The sequence below is a fragment of the Rousettus aegyptiacus genome, unplaced genomic scaffold (genome assembly GCF_014176215.1).
Source record: "Rousettus aegyptiacus isolate mRouAeg1 unplaced genomic scaffold, mRouAeg1.p scaffold_m13_p_12, whole genome shotgun sequence".
Classification (NCBI taxonomy): Eukaryota; Metazoa; Chordata; class Mammalia; order Chiroptera; family Pteropodidae; genus Rousettus; species Rousettus aegyptiacus.
The window spans coordinates 63,322,227-63,338,748 of record NW_023416287.1 but is presented as its reverse complement, the minus strand read 5'-3'; the positions used below and the strand labels follow the sequence as shown (position 1 = coordinate 63,338,748).

Sequence of the window (16,522 nt, the reverse complement as noted above, 5' to 3'; positions counted from 1 at the left end):
AGATGAATGAACACATGCAAATAATTTTAAATGCATAATATTTTAATAGGATACCGTATTTTACTTAGAAAGAAATAAACCAAATATTTAAATAATATTTTAATCATCTTTTGTGCCAAACTATAAATTTATAAACAATAACAGCATATATCACATAGAAATTCCTCATTCAACAAAAACTTTTTTTCATATAACTATGAATTAGTTAATAGTGATTATTTTGTTTTTTTAATTTTGTGATTAGTCGTCTTATTCTCATTTGCAGTTTCTAATTAAAGGTGTTTCTTGATGTGCTTACTTTGGCAGCACATATACTAAAAATAGAACAATACAAAGAAGATTAGTATGGACCCCGCACAAGGATGACATACAAATTCATGAAGTGTTCCATATTTTTTTTAAAAAAGGTTTTTCTTAATATGAAATTAAATATTAGAATAGAATAAAAAAGCAGTTTTAATAAATAAAATTTTATTTTATAAACTGTCCACATTGTATGATTTTTACAGCTATTGTGAGAAAAATAATTTCTGGGGAGTAATGCAACTTCTATTGTTTAATATCACATTACTCAGATGATGATAGCAATTTTTGAAATTAAAATGTAATAGTAAAAATTTGGAAATAAATCATCACGCTGTTATATTTTGAAATGTAGGTGTAGAATGTTTTCTGAGTCTAAAAATTATTAACCAAACATTAATTTCTTTGTATTGTTTATGTTTTCACATTTCTTAAATTTGCTTATATATGGAAAAGAAAATTTATGTCTGATTAAAAGGTATAATTAAAGGCCAAAGGAAGATTTCTTGGTCAGCAAGAGAAGATATTATAAAACTATTACTAGAATTATTAGAAAAGTGTGGGAAAAGAATTTTTTTAAGCCATTTAATCTATTTAAAATGTTTTCAAGTATGATTAAAATATATCTCACAGAGAAACTATGACTGTCTTTTGATTTATGTAGGAAATTCAAAGTTGTTTTCTGTTTACACTCAAAATGAAAGTTAATTGTATGAGTGATGAAATTTATGAAACTCCACTGGTCTGTTGACAAATTTCATTTGTTAATAAAACATTGTATTTTATGGATTATTTCAGATAAGTTAATTGCTAGTGAATTAATAGTTATAAATTATTTTTTATAATTAAATCTATAGTTAGAGAAAATATACAACTAAATTTTTTTTATCTTGTTTCAGATTTGAAATTATTTTATGGGAAAAAATTATGTGGGAGCATCAAAATAGGTGAAGATGAATATAATAATTACAAATGAACTTTGTTATATACTTTCTTAACTTTACTGAGCTTTTAATTACTTCTGAGTTTATTACAAATATTTTATAAAATTTGATATTTATGCATATGTCAACTTTTATAAAATGGAATATGCTATGTTATTTGAAAAATATTCACAATAGATGCTTTAGAGTTGAGGATTTTTATTATCAGATATAAGAAAAGCTAACTTCATTTTTGTGGTGTGCTAGATATAAAAGTCCTCTACTGGTTGAAAATTCTCAGTTAGATTAGGGTAATCAAACAAACAATGTTTATCGCTGCATGCTTCAAGTCTCTTTTGTCTGCTTTTCTAATAAATGTGAAGGAACATTGCATTTGGCCAATATTGCATTTGTCATTCTACTTATGTAGGGAAAATAAAATAAAACTATAGTAGGAGAAAGCATCGCTAAGAGTAAATAGACTTGTATATTTTGTAGGGCCCGATAAAATTTTAAAAAGCATAATTTTTATAAACACTTTGAAAAGATAGTATATTGCATAAAAAATAAAAACTACATGACCTTGAATTTTTACTATTAACAAATAATAACCATTTCCAAATATAAATAGACTAACTTAAATGTATAAGAAGCATTATGAAAACAAATGTGTAGATATTCATGATATACATTTTGCAAAGATAAATCAAATTACTTAAAGATATCTACTTCCTAAAGTAAGTTTTTTGATTGACAGGAATAAAATGCCTTTTGGTAACACCAATCTGCTGAGTTAGAAGTTGTTTATTCCCTAACTTTGGAGAAAAAAAAATGATTAGAAACGAGTGTGGCCCTCCGCTGTATTTGGCTCAAGAATATATAGGATCTCAAGAATTTTTAAACTTAGTTGTCAGGGTGCAACAATTAATACCTGTAATTGTATAATGTTTTTATTTGCCCATATTTGGGAACTTTAAATGCAATAGTATGGAATTATTAAAATTAAAAAGAAACATCAGGACTTACTATGAAATACCTGAGGTTTTACCTAGAATTCATACCAAAAATTCATGCAGAATGATTTTCTGCCAGATACAGCTCAAGAAAAACTACAAGGAACTCTCTAATCTAAAGTGGAAATGAAAATATTTCCTCGTTTTGGCTTTGCCTCTCAAAATGAATAAAGAACTTAGAAATTAAGGGTGGATGACATTTATATAGTTCATTAATGTAAAATTTAAAATCTAAATTCACAAAGATATTTCTTCACTAGTAGGTATTCTACCTGAGGGATAGATTACTGTTCTATGCTCTCCATATTTCTCACCTCTTTGAGATCCATACTTAAATTCTAAATCAGTGGTTCTTGAAGTGTGATTCCTCGATCAGCATCGATATCATGTTGGAGTTTGTTAGAAAACCTAATTCTGGGGTCTCTTAGCAGATTCATGAAATAAGAAAGTCTGAGGGTGAGATTCTCCACATGTTCTAATGTCCCATCAAGTTCACCTCAGTCTTACTAGCTCTTTGCTACTCAGTGTTGTTCACATCACCAGCGAGTTTGTAAGGAAAGTAGTTTGAGGTCCCAGTTTAGACCTAATGAATCAGAATCTGCATTTCAACAAGACCATCCATGAAACTTTGGTAATCCCTGTACAGAGGATTTCCTTAGAAGAAGCTGCAAAGCTAATAGGTGAACAACACAATTAGCCAATTAGAGTTAGTGACACAGGTAGCCTCAAGCAACAGGTAGTTTCAGGAAGCAGGTCTGTATAGCCATTATATGGTAGGGAAATTAGTTCCAACTCACCTGGTGACTCAAATTCAAGACCACTTTGCCTCTCACCCTCACAAAGCAGAAGCCCCACTCCGTTTTCTTATGTATCTGCGTAACTGACTTTCTGGTGTACCTAACAGTGCTATATACTGGAGGGTACAAGATGGTATGTAAGTAATTAAATTTAGGTAAGTAGCATTTTCATTGACACCTTACTTAGTACATTTGTTTTGCTAATCTGTAATTTAAAAATATCACATGTCGACATCAATTACTTTTGGTGAGGCTTATCCAACAAATTTACCAAATTATGTTTAAAAACCACTCTGAATAACCCTGATAGTTTAAGCAACACACAGTATCCTGAGATCATTTTGGCAAATAGGTATCTTCATGTATTGTTTTCTTACTAAGCCACTTATTATCATGTATGTTTCTAACATTTTATTTTTCTGGGTGTAGCTGACTTTGAGTATTATAGGTGTAGCTAAGAACCTGTCAGAACCAGTTGTGTTATACTAAGTAACCATATTCTGTCATGATGTCTTCTTTTTGTTTCAGATTGGGAAATCAGGTAGAAGAAAATTAAGACAAATTTTCAGAGTTGTTTTGATTTTAATATTTTATTTTAATATTAAAGTATTATTAATTGACATTAAATATATAACAGAATATAAGTATATAATATAAATAATCATTAATATGTTAAGTACTACTTAGTAGTATTAAATATTTTGGTATTGATGTTTTAATAGTAAATATATTTAAAGTTAAACATTAAGAAGACACACCACTGACAAACACATGTTCATTGGTATTTTGTGGGTTGTGGCTGTCTACCAATTATCTGTTACCCTCGATCTTTCTTAGAAATTGAAGTCTGATTTTACTGAGAGTGGCTATGTGCCTAGTTAAGAGACCATTATTCCCCAAACTCCTTGAACTAAGTGCAACATATCTCAGTTCTGACCAATGAGAAACAAGTGAAATGCTATATATAAGATTTCTGAGTAATTGTCTTAAAGGAACTAAATGAATCGAAAGATGTTTTTGTTTTGTTTTGTTTTGTTTTGTTTTGTTTTGTTTTGCTTCCCTCAATTATATTTCATGATATCTAGAACACAGATTAGGTGCCTGGTGCTCAAGCAGCCATCTTGTGATGTATTGCATTGGAAGCCATGAGCCATTTGTTGAGAATAGCAGAGCATAAAGATAGAAGGAGGCTGAATCCCTGGTGTATTCTTTTGTGGAGCCCCTAAACCTACTTTAGATTTCCTGCACCTAGACTTGTTTACTTGAGTGAATAAACCTTTGCATATTTAAGCAATAAAACATTAGGTTTTCTGTTAAATGTAGCTGAATCTAATCTTATATAAGAAGAGAAAGGATTAGATGGAAATAGTTGATGTATGTAAGTAATGATTCGATAAACTTAATCTGCCTTGGGAACTCCTTTTCTCTTGGCTAAGATTTCAAAAAATCTTAGAAGATATCTCAGTGTTTTCTAAATAGTATCAAGGCAAAATGAAGTAATAATTATTTCATGGAAATCAAGGACACCATACCTTCTCTGAGCCACTTGAAAATATTCTTTTTCATCCTCTCTAAAGTTAGAAGCCTTTTTGGGAAGCCATGCATCTAGAAGTGAGGACACCTGAATTCTTCTGTTAACTTATTGTATGAACTTTAACCAGTCGTTGAATCTCATTTACTTCAATTCCTTTAGCTATTGAAAGGATTTTATTTACTGGTTTTATCAGCAAAACTATAATGTTCTTCAATGCAGAGATGATGTTTTAGTCATCGTTGTATTCTCCCTTACAGCTGTGCTTGACAAGATTTTTGTTTGTTTGTTTGAGTATATATACATGACATTTAGTATATAATCGATTCATTAAATTAAAATTTTAAATGAAAATATTTTCCTTAAAGACATACATTTTAAAACCTGATATGCTATTTCCACCACTTGATCCTCTGTTCCTATGAATTGTGTGATCAAATTGGTGTGTTCCCTTAAGTCTGAGAGATTCTATATTTGGTTGCATTCTAATAGCTTGAGTTATGTTCTCATTTTTCAGTTAGTTAATGTATAGATAACTGAAAGTAAATAAAATTTATTTTTCTATTAATTCAATGAATTTCCATCATGATTTAAAACTTTTCTTATTCTAAATCAAATAGACTTCAAAACAAGTAAAGGTGAGTTTAACAAACACAGGAAATTGCAGAGGTTTTAGCATGTGACAAAGAAGATAATTTAATGTTTTCTTCTGAATGACAAATAGTGTTTCCAAATGCTAATTAACTGAGATAGAACTCTGCTCTTCCATATTAGAGGTTATATAAAAAGTTATTTTAAAAATAATCTCAGTGAATTGTCTAGAACTTTCATAAGACTACTTGGTTAAAAAAAAATAAAGGGGTTTAAACAAGATTAAAGTTTATTTTCACTAATATAAATCTAGTTCAGAGTCTTGGACTCATCTGGAGGCTTCTTAACGTCATCAGTGTCCCGAGAGCCTTCACTTCTTCTGCTCAACCATCTTTTGTACAAATCACTTCACAATCACAAGGTGACTAATGCAACTTCAGTCACCACAGATTAAAAAAATAAGAAAGAGGAAGGGGGAAGACATTTTTTAGAGGTTATTCCCAGGAGCTTAGTTCAAGAACTTCTGTCTACATACCCTCAAGAGAACTTGATCATATGTCCATTCCTATCTGTAAGAGAGAATGAAAAATATAATGTTTCAGCTGAACAAAATCAGGGCACTATAACTAAAGAAGATGTCTAATTATAATATGCAGTAATCCAGGAGCAAATATGCAGGAGGAATACTGTTTCTTATTCTTAAACAATGTTACCCTGCTCCAGATAAATATGATTCTTAGCAAAATATTCATTCCTTATATATAATAGGTAAGGGATTATATAGTTATAGTAGAAATATATGTTCTTTTACTTATCAAGTTTTATAAAATATTGCAAAGCAAAACAACTTTTAAAATCACATAAATATAACTTCAGTCTTTTTCAGAGATTAAAGCCTAATCACATCTTTAGATCTGGGGCAGTGGGGATGGGGCAGAAAGGTAGCTTTTACAATTGAAAAAATTATGAATAAATTTCTATATTAAAAATCAGAATATTTCAACCAAAATGTAGATTTGTCATTTGACTAATTGAAAGGTCTGGTAACACTGACTCTATATTCCCAAAGGCCACTAGTTGGCCGGAAGTGACAAGTGGCTTTCCCAGTGCCCCCTGCCAATGCCAATGTCCTTTGAAACTCGCCATTCATGTCTCAGATAGGAAAGCTCTGCCACTTATTGTTTTCTGAATATAGAATAGGGGGAGACAAGAGACACTTTCTGTACTCCTATCTTTCTCAAAAGCAGAATAATAACAAAGAGCTGTTCTTTTCAACCAAACTGACATTTATTTTGATTATTTTTTGGCCTCTGCAGGCATTAAAGTTTGTGATTACTTCTACTACATTAGTTTCCAAAATAAAATGGATTATGTTGCTATTTGGCATACAATGTAATTTGTTTCTTCATTATGTTCATTGTTTATTGCTTTTTCTTCCTTCCCCGAATTGGAGTGTAAACTCCACCAGAGCAGGGATCTTCATGCCTGGAACAGTGCCTGGCATTGGAGGGAAAACAACAAATGTTGAAGAAATTTATTGAGCACCAACTATGTGCAAGTATTACAGAATATGCTCATCAGTAATATGCTAGTGAGAATTACTATTGAGAGAAATAAAATGAATGTGAGAAAGAGGATGTGAATTATATCTCAGTAAATTTGGTATAAAAAAGAGAAAGAGAAGAATGAAGAGAAGGAGGGAAAGAAGAGCTCAGAGAATGAGATGGCTTATTTTAGTTTATTTAGTTTATTGAGAAATAGAAAGTGAGAAGTAGGAAAAAGTTACATTTAAAATTTCAGGAAGCAACAGCAAACTGTATGAAAGATATTGAGAAGGTTAGCTGTGGCAGGGGGCGGGGGGAGCAGAAGGGGGCAGGGGGATTTTAAAGATGGTTGTTGCAGTTTTAAGAAAATCCCTTGAAAAGGTTAGAAAAGATTTGAAGTACTTGAACCAGGTTTTTGTTTTGCTGACTGCATTTTCTAGAAAGCCCAGCATAGCTGTGGCACAATGTGTAGCAGTGTGGTGGCTGAAAAATGAACTCTTACTGGAAATTACTGTTTGACTATCACTATGGACACATAGGCCTTTGATTATAGGAACATAACATTCTAAACAAGCTTTCTGCTTCTGTACCCCCGCTTATCCACGTGACCTGTGAGTTGACAGGTAGTGAATAGAAGAAAGATAGCCCTTTGTGTTTAGAAAGAATGAAGAATGGGATTTTGGGCTTAAAAATCCTGTACCTCTACATTTCGGGGCTGCTTAATTTGGGGTCTGCGTACCCCTGGCAGACCCAGCTGGCTGAATAAAGAGTTTTTCCTATAACTCCAGTGGTTCGTGTGTCTTTCAGGGGCTGGTGGCTACAACAGCAGGAGGGTAGTAAGAGTCAGGGTCGGAGAGATACACAGTGGAATGTGGAAGGCCCGAGAAACCACTGGAAATAGTTTATATTTGATCTAAATGAGATGAGAAGCCCATGAAGGACATTTAAAAAAAAAATCTTTTATTTTGGAATAATTCTGAAAGAGTTTAGATAGAGAAACATCATGATCCAGTTTATTTATTATCAAGGACGATCTGGCTGCTAGGTTGAAAATAGACAGAAGAAAGTAGTGTTGGCAGTAGAAAGATTAATTAAAAGGTTTTTTTGAATAACTTGGGTGAAAGATGACACTGGGTTGGACTGCATGAAGATGGTGAGAAGGGAGTGTCTTCTAGGTATATTTTAAAGGTGAAGAGTTTATAGGATTTACTGAAAGATTGAATTTGGAATATAAGAGAAAAAGAAGAGTCAAGGAAGCCTACAAGATATTTGGGCCTAAATAACTGGAAGGATGGAGTTGCTATTAACTGAAAGGGAAAAGACTGAAGGGTGGGCATTAATGGAGAATATCAGGTGCTCAGAACTGGAAAGATTAACTTTGCAATGCTTACTAGATGTATAAGCTAAGATTCCATGTGGATGGTTGGAGCTTGGAGTTCAAGGGAGAGGCCAAGATAGAGCTTTAGATTTGCCAGTCAATAACATGGAGATGGTGTTTAAAGTCAGAAGGCTGGATGAGATCAGCAAGGGAGTTGGGGAGAGATAGAACTAGAATTAAGGTTCAACAACTGAATTTGGGGGCATTCCATTAGTAAGAGGTAATGGAGAAGAAGAGGAATAAATCAGTGAAGCAGAGGGAAAAAAAAAACAGAAACCAAGTGAAGATTGTGTTTCAAGGATGTGTGTACTAACTCTGCAATTAAGACTATAAGAGGAAGGTGAGAGATGACCATTAGATTTAGCAATATGAATGTCTCTGGTCTCTGTAACCTTTGTAAGAATACTTTTGGTGAAGTGGTAAGAGAGAAAACCTATTTAGAAGGGGTTCAAGAGTTAATGAGGAAAGAAAGAGAAGATGGTAAATATAGAATAACATTCCCCAGATTTTTTTTTTTTCTGTAAGAGACAACAGAGAAATGTGGTGTCATAGGTATATAGAGAAATAAAACATAGAAAGGTAGAGATTTCTGATGGGCTTTTAATTGTAGCTTAGTTTTGTTTATATACTTGAGGAAGATAGAGAGGGATTAAATTGATGAAGTAGGAAAGAAGGAGTAGAATTGCCAGAGCCATGTCCTTGAGTGGAAGAAGATGGAACACCCAGCTAGACCTTAGCCATAAACAGAGGCAGTTCTTCCATGATATCAAAGGAAAAGCTGTGTATGCGGTACAGATGTAGGCAGGTGGGTAGGTGTGGGGAAGTTTGTAGACATTCACCTTGATAATTTCTATTTTTTCTGTGAACTAGAAAGCTAAATCAGTAATGGAAAGTGAGGATAGAGGAGGATGTACAGGAGGTTTGGGCAGAGATAAGGAGGTATGAAAATATTGCTGAAGAGAATGGGGAAATGAGTGGACTAGGCAAACGGTACGACTGCAGGGCAGAACCAAGGGCTGCTTTAGATACTGATCATGGCCTTAAAGTCAGACTCCTGAATTTGGATATGTATTTATCTGTAGTCATAGTCAACTATAAGTGTAGATGCTGGGAAGATGGAGAGTTAGATTTAGTTAAGGAATAACTCTGACAAGGAAGAAACAGCTTCTTATTTTTTGTCAGTCCAATATTTTATGATTTTAGCATGCACTACTCTGATTTCTTAAAATATACTTTGTAGGCTTTGAGATTCCTCTATTGTAAAATGCCTGGTCATATATATATATATCTTTTGGTCATATTCTTTATACATTTTTTTTTCTGTTGAGGTTCCTGTCATGTTCTTACTGATGTGTAAGAGTTCCTTGTATGTTATAGATATTATTTCCTTGTCTGTTTTAGCTATAACTAATGTATTCTTCCAATCTATCATCTGTCTATTAACTTTATTAAAGGTGTCCTTTGTTGAATAGAAAGCCTGAATTTTAATGTAATCAATGTATCTTTTATTCCTGTATAGTATACGTTTTTTGGGTTTTGTTTCAAAAATCTTTTTCTACTCTTGTGTCATTAGATGTTGTTCTGTATTGTATCCATTAACTTTATGTCTTCATCATCACAGGAAAATTTAGCACATCTGGAGGCCACTTTGTATGTGGCATTAAGTAGGGGGACAGTTTTATTTTTCTATATGAGCCAGTTTTCTCAATGTCAGCACTAGGTAATTTTTTTCTTTTCTCAGTAGTGTATGTTGCCAACAATTTTATCAGATATTAAGTTCCTATTTATGCACTAGTCTCTCCCTGGATTCTAAGTTAAAATCCATTAGCCTATTTGTCTTTTCTTGTGCCAAAACCACACTGGAAGTTCTTGGTAGGCCCATTTCACATTTCGACAAATAGACTAATACATGTCCATCATGTTTGAGATTAGGTTAGGAACAGCCCCCAGCAAATTTGACCAAAAATATCATTTTAATAGTTATTAGAATAACATTAAAAATAGAAAAAGAGGAGAAAAAAATGGCATAGATCATAGAGGCTCTGTTCATCCCTCTGGTGACAAAATCAAAGTTGTGATGGAAACAAAGAGAGGCATCAAGGAAAATCACCTGGGATCTAGATTAACAAGCTGTACAACTAGGGAGAAATCCAAGAAAGCACCCACAACGGCAGAAGGTAGGACCGGTGAGGACGTGGGGCTGTCCGGTCTCCAGCAGCTAAGACAGAGGCTGTATCAGCAGCAGTAGCAGAAGCCTCTTAAAGGGGCCACATCCATAAGGAGGTTTTCGCAGTGGAGCTGCTCACTCTGAGCATCAGTGCCCATTTGGCTGTGTGCAAAGGTCACCAGGGACTTGCAGGGAAACATTGTTAGAGTGAGGGTCAAGGCGATACTTACTCTGTACAGAAGTACCAGCAGTATCCATTGTTCCCTGTTGAGCCGTCCCCCATCCCAGTGCACGGACACAGCGCGGCCATAGTAGTGACATCGTCGAACTGGATCACAAAGATCCCCCAGCTGAGAGGATTCCCTGAAACCCCGCCTACCCCACCTTGCGGCCCCACCTAGGCCACATCCAAGTATATCCTCAATGAGTCAGGTGCTCTTTGCTGAGCAGTGCTTAGACTCACACTGAAGACAGCTGACCTTGGTTTCTGGTGTGGCCTTTTGAGGCAACTGTAAGCATGGCAATTGCTTGCTGAATCTTAATAGGTGGCCCTGGAGGGGTAGAGGCTTGGGTTAAACTTGGACTGCCGCCAAAACCCTCTCAGGACTGTGCCACTGGACACCTACTACACAAATCCACACTGAAAAGACCAGAAGACTTAGGAGATTTGCTTAGTACATAGAAACAGACATGGAAAGACAGCCAAAATGGGAAGACAAAGAAGCAGAAGCCATATGAGAGAACAGAACAGAGATCTAGAAATAATGGAGTCAAGTAATCTAACAGATGTGGAGTTCAAAACACTGGTTATAAAGATGCTTAATGAACTTTTGGGAAGGATAGATAAATTCAGTGATAACTTCAACAAAGAGATAAAAACATAAAAATGGAAATGGAAGTTATAAAAGGGAACCAGTCTGAAATGAAGAACACATTATCTGAGATGAGAAGAATATTAAATAGAATAAACAAAGCAAATTATAAAAAGGCTCAAGTGCCCTATCTGGAGGACAGGAAAGCCAAGGACACACAATCAGAAAGACAAGAGATAACAGGCAAAGACAATAAAAATAATTTAAGGAGCATATGGGACGCTATTAAGGGTCAAAATATCCATCTGATCGGTATAACTGAAGAAAATCAAGATGTTGAACAGCTGTTTAAGAAATAATGATGGAAAACTTCCTAACCTGACAAAGAAAATGGAAGCTCAGAGATTTCCAAAAATCAGGGATCCAAAGAGGCCCACACCAAGACACATCATAATTAAAATGCCAAAGGTTAAATACAAAGAAAGAATATTAAAAGCAGCAAGGGAAAAAAACAAATAATTACTTAACAGGGAATACCCATAAGACCAGCAGCTGATTTCTCAAAAGAAACTATGCAGGACAGAAGGGCTTGGCATGAAATATTTGGCATGATGAAGACCCAGGATCTACGACCAAGAATAACTTATCCAGTAAAGCTATCATTTAGAATTGAAGGACAGATAAAGAGCTTCCCAAGCCAAAATAAGCTAAAGGAATTCATCACTGCCAAGCCAGTATTACAGGACATGTTGGAGGGACTTCTTTAAGAAGAAAAAACATGTACCAAAAACAGGAATAAAGAATGATAACAACTATATTCTTATCAATGAGTACCTAAAATGGAAAAGAATTAAGTGTTCCAACCAAAAGAGTGACTGAAAGGATGAGAAAACAAGACCCCTACATATGAAAAGGAATGGATGAGAAAAGATAATGTTTTGATGGACCTAGAAGGTATCTAAGTCAGAGAACGATAAACACTATATTATTTCACTTATATGTGGAATCTAAGGAATAAAAAGAACAAACTGATCAAAAACAGACTCACAAATATAGTAGACAATTTGGAGACAAATGGAGGAGAGGGGGTTGTGGGGCTTGGAGAATGGGATGAAGGGTTAAACAAGTACAAATTAGTAGCTGATGAATGGTCACGGGGATGTGGAACACGGCATAGGGAATGCAGTTAGCATTAATATGTTGGCTAGGTGGAGGGTCAGAGGAGGGAGGGAGCAATTGAGGAGACTGTATACTTAAAACTAATTAAAATGAATAAATTTAAAAAATAGAAAAAGAAAAGTAAAGAATTACTTGCCCCCAAAGTTCTCAGGAGTCATTCATTCATTTGTTCATTAGCTCAGTCATTCAGCAAATACTTATTAGGTGTCTACTTTCTGTGCACCAGGATTCATGATAGATAGTGCTGAAGATACGAAAGTGGACCAAAAAGGACAGGTTACTACAGCCATGAAAATGTACAGTCTTTGGTGAGAAACTAATCTTTATCAAATAATTACTCAAATTTAACATTGAAATGTGACAAGTGCTCTAAAGAAGAAGCAGTTGTTCAATAAGGAATATTTGACCTGATCAGAAAGGATTTGATCTGGTAGAGGAGAAAATAAAAGCTATTTATAGAATGGTGAGAGATAAACAAGGCCAGAGGGATGGAAGAAAGTTTCAGGAAGAGGAAAGAACATGTACGAAGTGCCTATGGAGAAAGAGCCTTCCAAGGGCAAAGGTCTGAGAAAATACAGATGTGTTTGTGTGTGGCAACGTTTAGAAGCCTGAGCAAAAGAGCCACCCAGAGAGAATGCCATAAAGCGAAGAAGAAAGTAGATGTTGCTGTCAAAGAAGAAGCCAAAAGCAAGTATGTTCGAGACCAGATGATCTCATGAAACGAGTTTCTTCCCTCTAGGTCCATTTAAGGAGCAAGTAATGTTTTATAATCTATGAACAGATATTAACACATGATTTTTATATTGGTAGTTTGCCATCCTTGCAGAATGCTGTTTATATTTGATTTTGCACTTAACTTGAGATTAATCTCTTTTAAGAAGGAGTCAGTATGATGTAAATATCAGCCAGAGAATACTTGTCCTACTCATTTTTTATTATACTTCCTTAGGTGCTTCCCTTGAGCAAGTGCCCTTTCTATCTTGTTCACCACAGCATTCCCAGTGACGAGGCCAAAGCCTGAGACATAGTAGGTGCTCATTAATTACTTGTCAAATTAATTCGTAAAGCAAACAGAAGAATGTTTTGTAGTTTTAAGGACATATTCACTTATAGGATTCCTGGGGGACATATGTTAATGGCATCATTAAAGGCAGACCATTGTGAACAATCTCGGATCCTGTTCTACATAATTGCCTAAGAATTTACTCATCGATTTTTTTTATTGATGGTCTATTAAGTAAAAAGTACTATACTAAGAATTGATTTATAGTTTATTGCACATTCTATCCCTTATGTATTTCAAAAGTACATTTTGAAAAGCACTGGAAATTGATTTTGATTAGTGTGCTATGTTTTACTGAGGCCAACTTTGAAAAATGAACTTCAAAGAAATATGGACGGCATTTAAAAATATGTTATTTATTGGACAAGTCAACAATTAAAAAAAAAAAAAACTTTTCTCCCACTATAATAAGATTCTTTTTAAAAAATTAATCCAAAGTTTCATAAAGTACACAACTGGCACAAACTGTAGCATCTCATCTTAGTGTTGCATAGTTCCCCCATTAGTGTCAGATAAGGCCTGGGGGGTTGTTTTGAGGGGAAAGAGGTTGAAGGATTTGGAAGCGGTAGGCGAATTAATGCTGGGACTTAGTCCTAGACCAGGACCTGAGAAAAAGTACTGGAAGATCAGGAACTAAGATGCTGTCATAGGGATGAGGCGGGGGTGGGATATGAGTGGTCGTAGAGATATGACTGGGAAGAGGGTTTGTTACCCATACTAAGTAACATTTAGGGAGCACTTAGAATATTCCAGACTTTATTCTGCATATCTTTCCTGCATCATATCACTTAATCTTGCAACAATTCTGAGAGGTAAGTAATTGTGCTCATTTTATTGTGGTTATCAGATGTTTCCTCTCTACTCTCACCTGTAAAATAACTAGATCATTTCCGTTAATCTTGTTTATTTTACCTAAGGTTTCTGTTTCCTTTGTTTTTGGGTTCGAATCTTTGTCATATATCATTCGAAGAGAAATTCACCTTAAAAATCATGTGTCCACATTGACCCCCCTCCCCAGTAGTCGTAAGACTGGAGGGAATCATGAAACACAGGGAGAGCTGTCTTTATGTACACATCAGTGAGGGAGGGAGTTTTTTGTTGTTGTTGCCATTACTATCTTTAGTTTCTGAAATTAAAAGTTATGAAGCTAGGCTGCATAGATGTGCCCCCCAAGGTCTTCCGTTGCTGTTTGTTCTTCTCTTTAAGGACAGCTCTGGTTCTGACTTTTTATCAGAAATGAACACTGATTTCCAGCCAATTTTCTCAGAATATCAACCACGAGAAGCCTAACTACCTTAATTTTAAATGTGAATGTGACCACAGATGGCATCCAGTATCACTTTATTATCTTACTTAACAAATGAGAACGCTGAGGCCTGAGAGGTTACTTGAACAACTCAACAAATAGAGAAAGTTATTCTTGACTTTTGGTTTAGTGCACTCTTGACAAGAGCATAATGGAAAACCTTTGTTGAAGTCAGCTGAATCATCTTCACAGACAAAAGATATTCCTTAGGAAAAAAAATTCTTTACTTACATTTCATCATCTCTTCAAATTTTTACCTCTTTAAAAATTGTCTTGTAGAGGAATGCATATTAGTGATCATCTAGGCTCAACACATTAAATAAATTGGGCCACTTGTTTAGAGTAAGTAGATTATATTTCATTCCTTTGTTTAAAACAGGGATCCCAACCCCTGCTGATGACCGGTACCAGTCAGTGGCCTGTTAGGAACCAGGCCACACAGCAGGAGGTGAGCGGGGCCAGGCTAGCTAGACTTCATCCCTATTTGTGGCAGCTCCCCAGTGCTAGTAGCATCGTCACCTCAGCTCCACCTCAGATCATCAGAAATTAGATTCTCATAGGAGCACTGGTTCCTGGTGCCAAAAAGATTGGGGACCGCTGGTTTAAAAGTTTTATGATGAAACAACAGCAACAAAAATCACCATTTTTATAGCCTCAATCAGTTACCTACCATGAAAGATGGAAATAAATATCTATGATGAATTCTTTTCTAAATGCTCTTCCACCCTTTTTTGGAATGAGGAAAACATGAGTCACCCTTACGGCATAAGTGATTAAAGGGTAGTTGGGAATTTGGTACTGTCCTTTGTCAAAGACTATGATGATAGCCTGAGTATATTTCTAGAACTTGAAAAAATTAGCTTGCCTCTCTATCCTTAGGAAAGTTTCATGCTAGTCATGATGTCATCGTTTATAGGATGAGGTGTGTTCATGAAATTGTTGCTGAAAAAATGTGAGGGTTGAAAAATATGGCAACAGAAGGTTGTCAACTATAGTCTCAGGCTGACAACCCAGGCTTATTTTATTAACAAAAGTTCAATGATAAATGTTATGGATATGAAGTCCGGGAAAAGCTCATTATGTGTGGCATTCACTAATAAAATAGAGCATGAGACTAATACATAGAATGTAAAGCATATACTGTTTGACATTACTTATGAATATAAATATATGCTTAGTATGATAATAATTTTGGCTCTGTGTCTAATGGTATTAGGATGGTACATGTTTTTAAGAACTGAAATGGTGTGAGTGCCATGATTGGCTTTTCAAACAGGTTTCTCCAAACATCCTTGAGACAAACCAAACGGAATGGAACAGACAAGTTTTTCCTTTTGTTTTAAGCCAGTAGTTGAAAAGAAGTATAGAAGGATGAGTCAGAATGCCTTGTCATTGCTTTCTGATGAGCTTAAAGCATACCGCTTTTATGTTTTAATCTTCTAGGTTAAGTGCTGCAATAATTCATCCAATTTAAGTACACTTCAATTGAAATGCAAACTTTATTCCATTTTTTTTCTCTCACCACAAACTCTGGTTTTGGTGGTGGTAAAGGAAAAGAGAAATCTCTACAAAATGTCCAGAAGTCCAATTTAAAAGAAGCTATTAGAAGGCCAGTAGTCGGTTTTAATTGTGACAAGGTATGATCTTAGAGAAGATCAGTAAGCCCACATTCAGCCTACGTCTAGGACCTCAAGCAATACATTTTCTATAGTAATGCATCCTTGATTTTGTTATTTTCTTGTAGCTTGAAGGTATATATATATATATATTATACATATACATATTTATCTATAAAATATTTTCTCGTAGCCTGGATTTTTATAATTGTCTTTAACCTATAGTAATTTTCTTGTATCACTGTTATAATGGCCATAAAATTTCTTTTAAAAAACCCCAAAACCCAAGACCTCAATGA

General features: G+C 34.7%; 1 non-coding gene across 1 annotated transcript; it reads left to right on the top strand.

Annotated features, from left to right (window-relative positions):
- Positions 1-290: 290 nt before the first annotated feature.
- On the top strand, positions 291-397 carry LOC118610140. The gene has a single exon (XR_004953799.1). It is a non-coding gene; the product is annotated as a U6 spliceosomal RNA (small nuclear RNA).
- Positions 398-16,522: the final 16,125 nt, after the last annotated feature.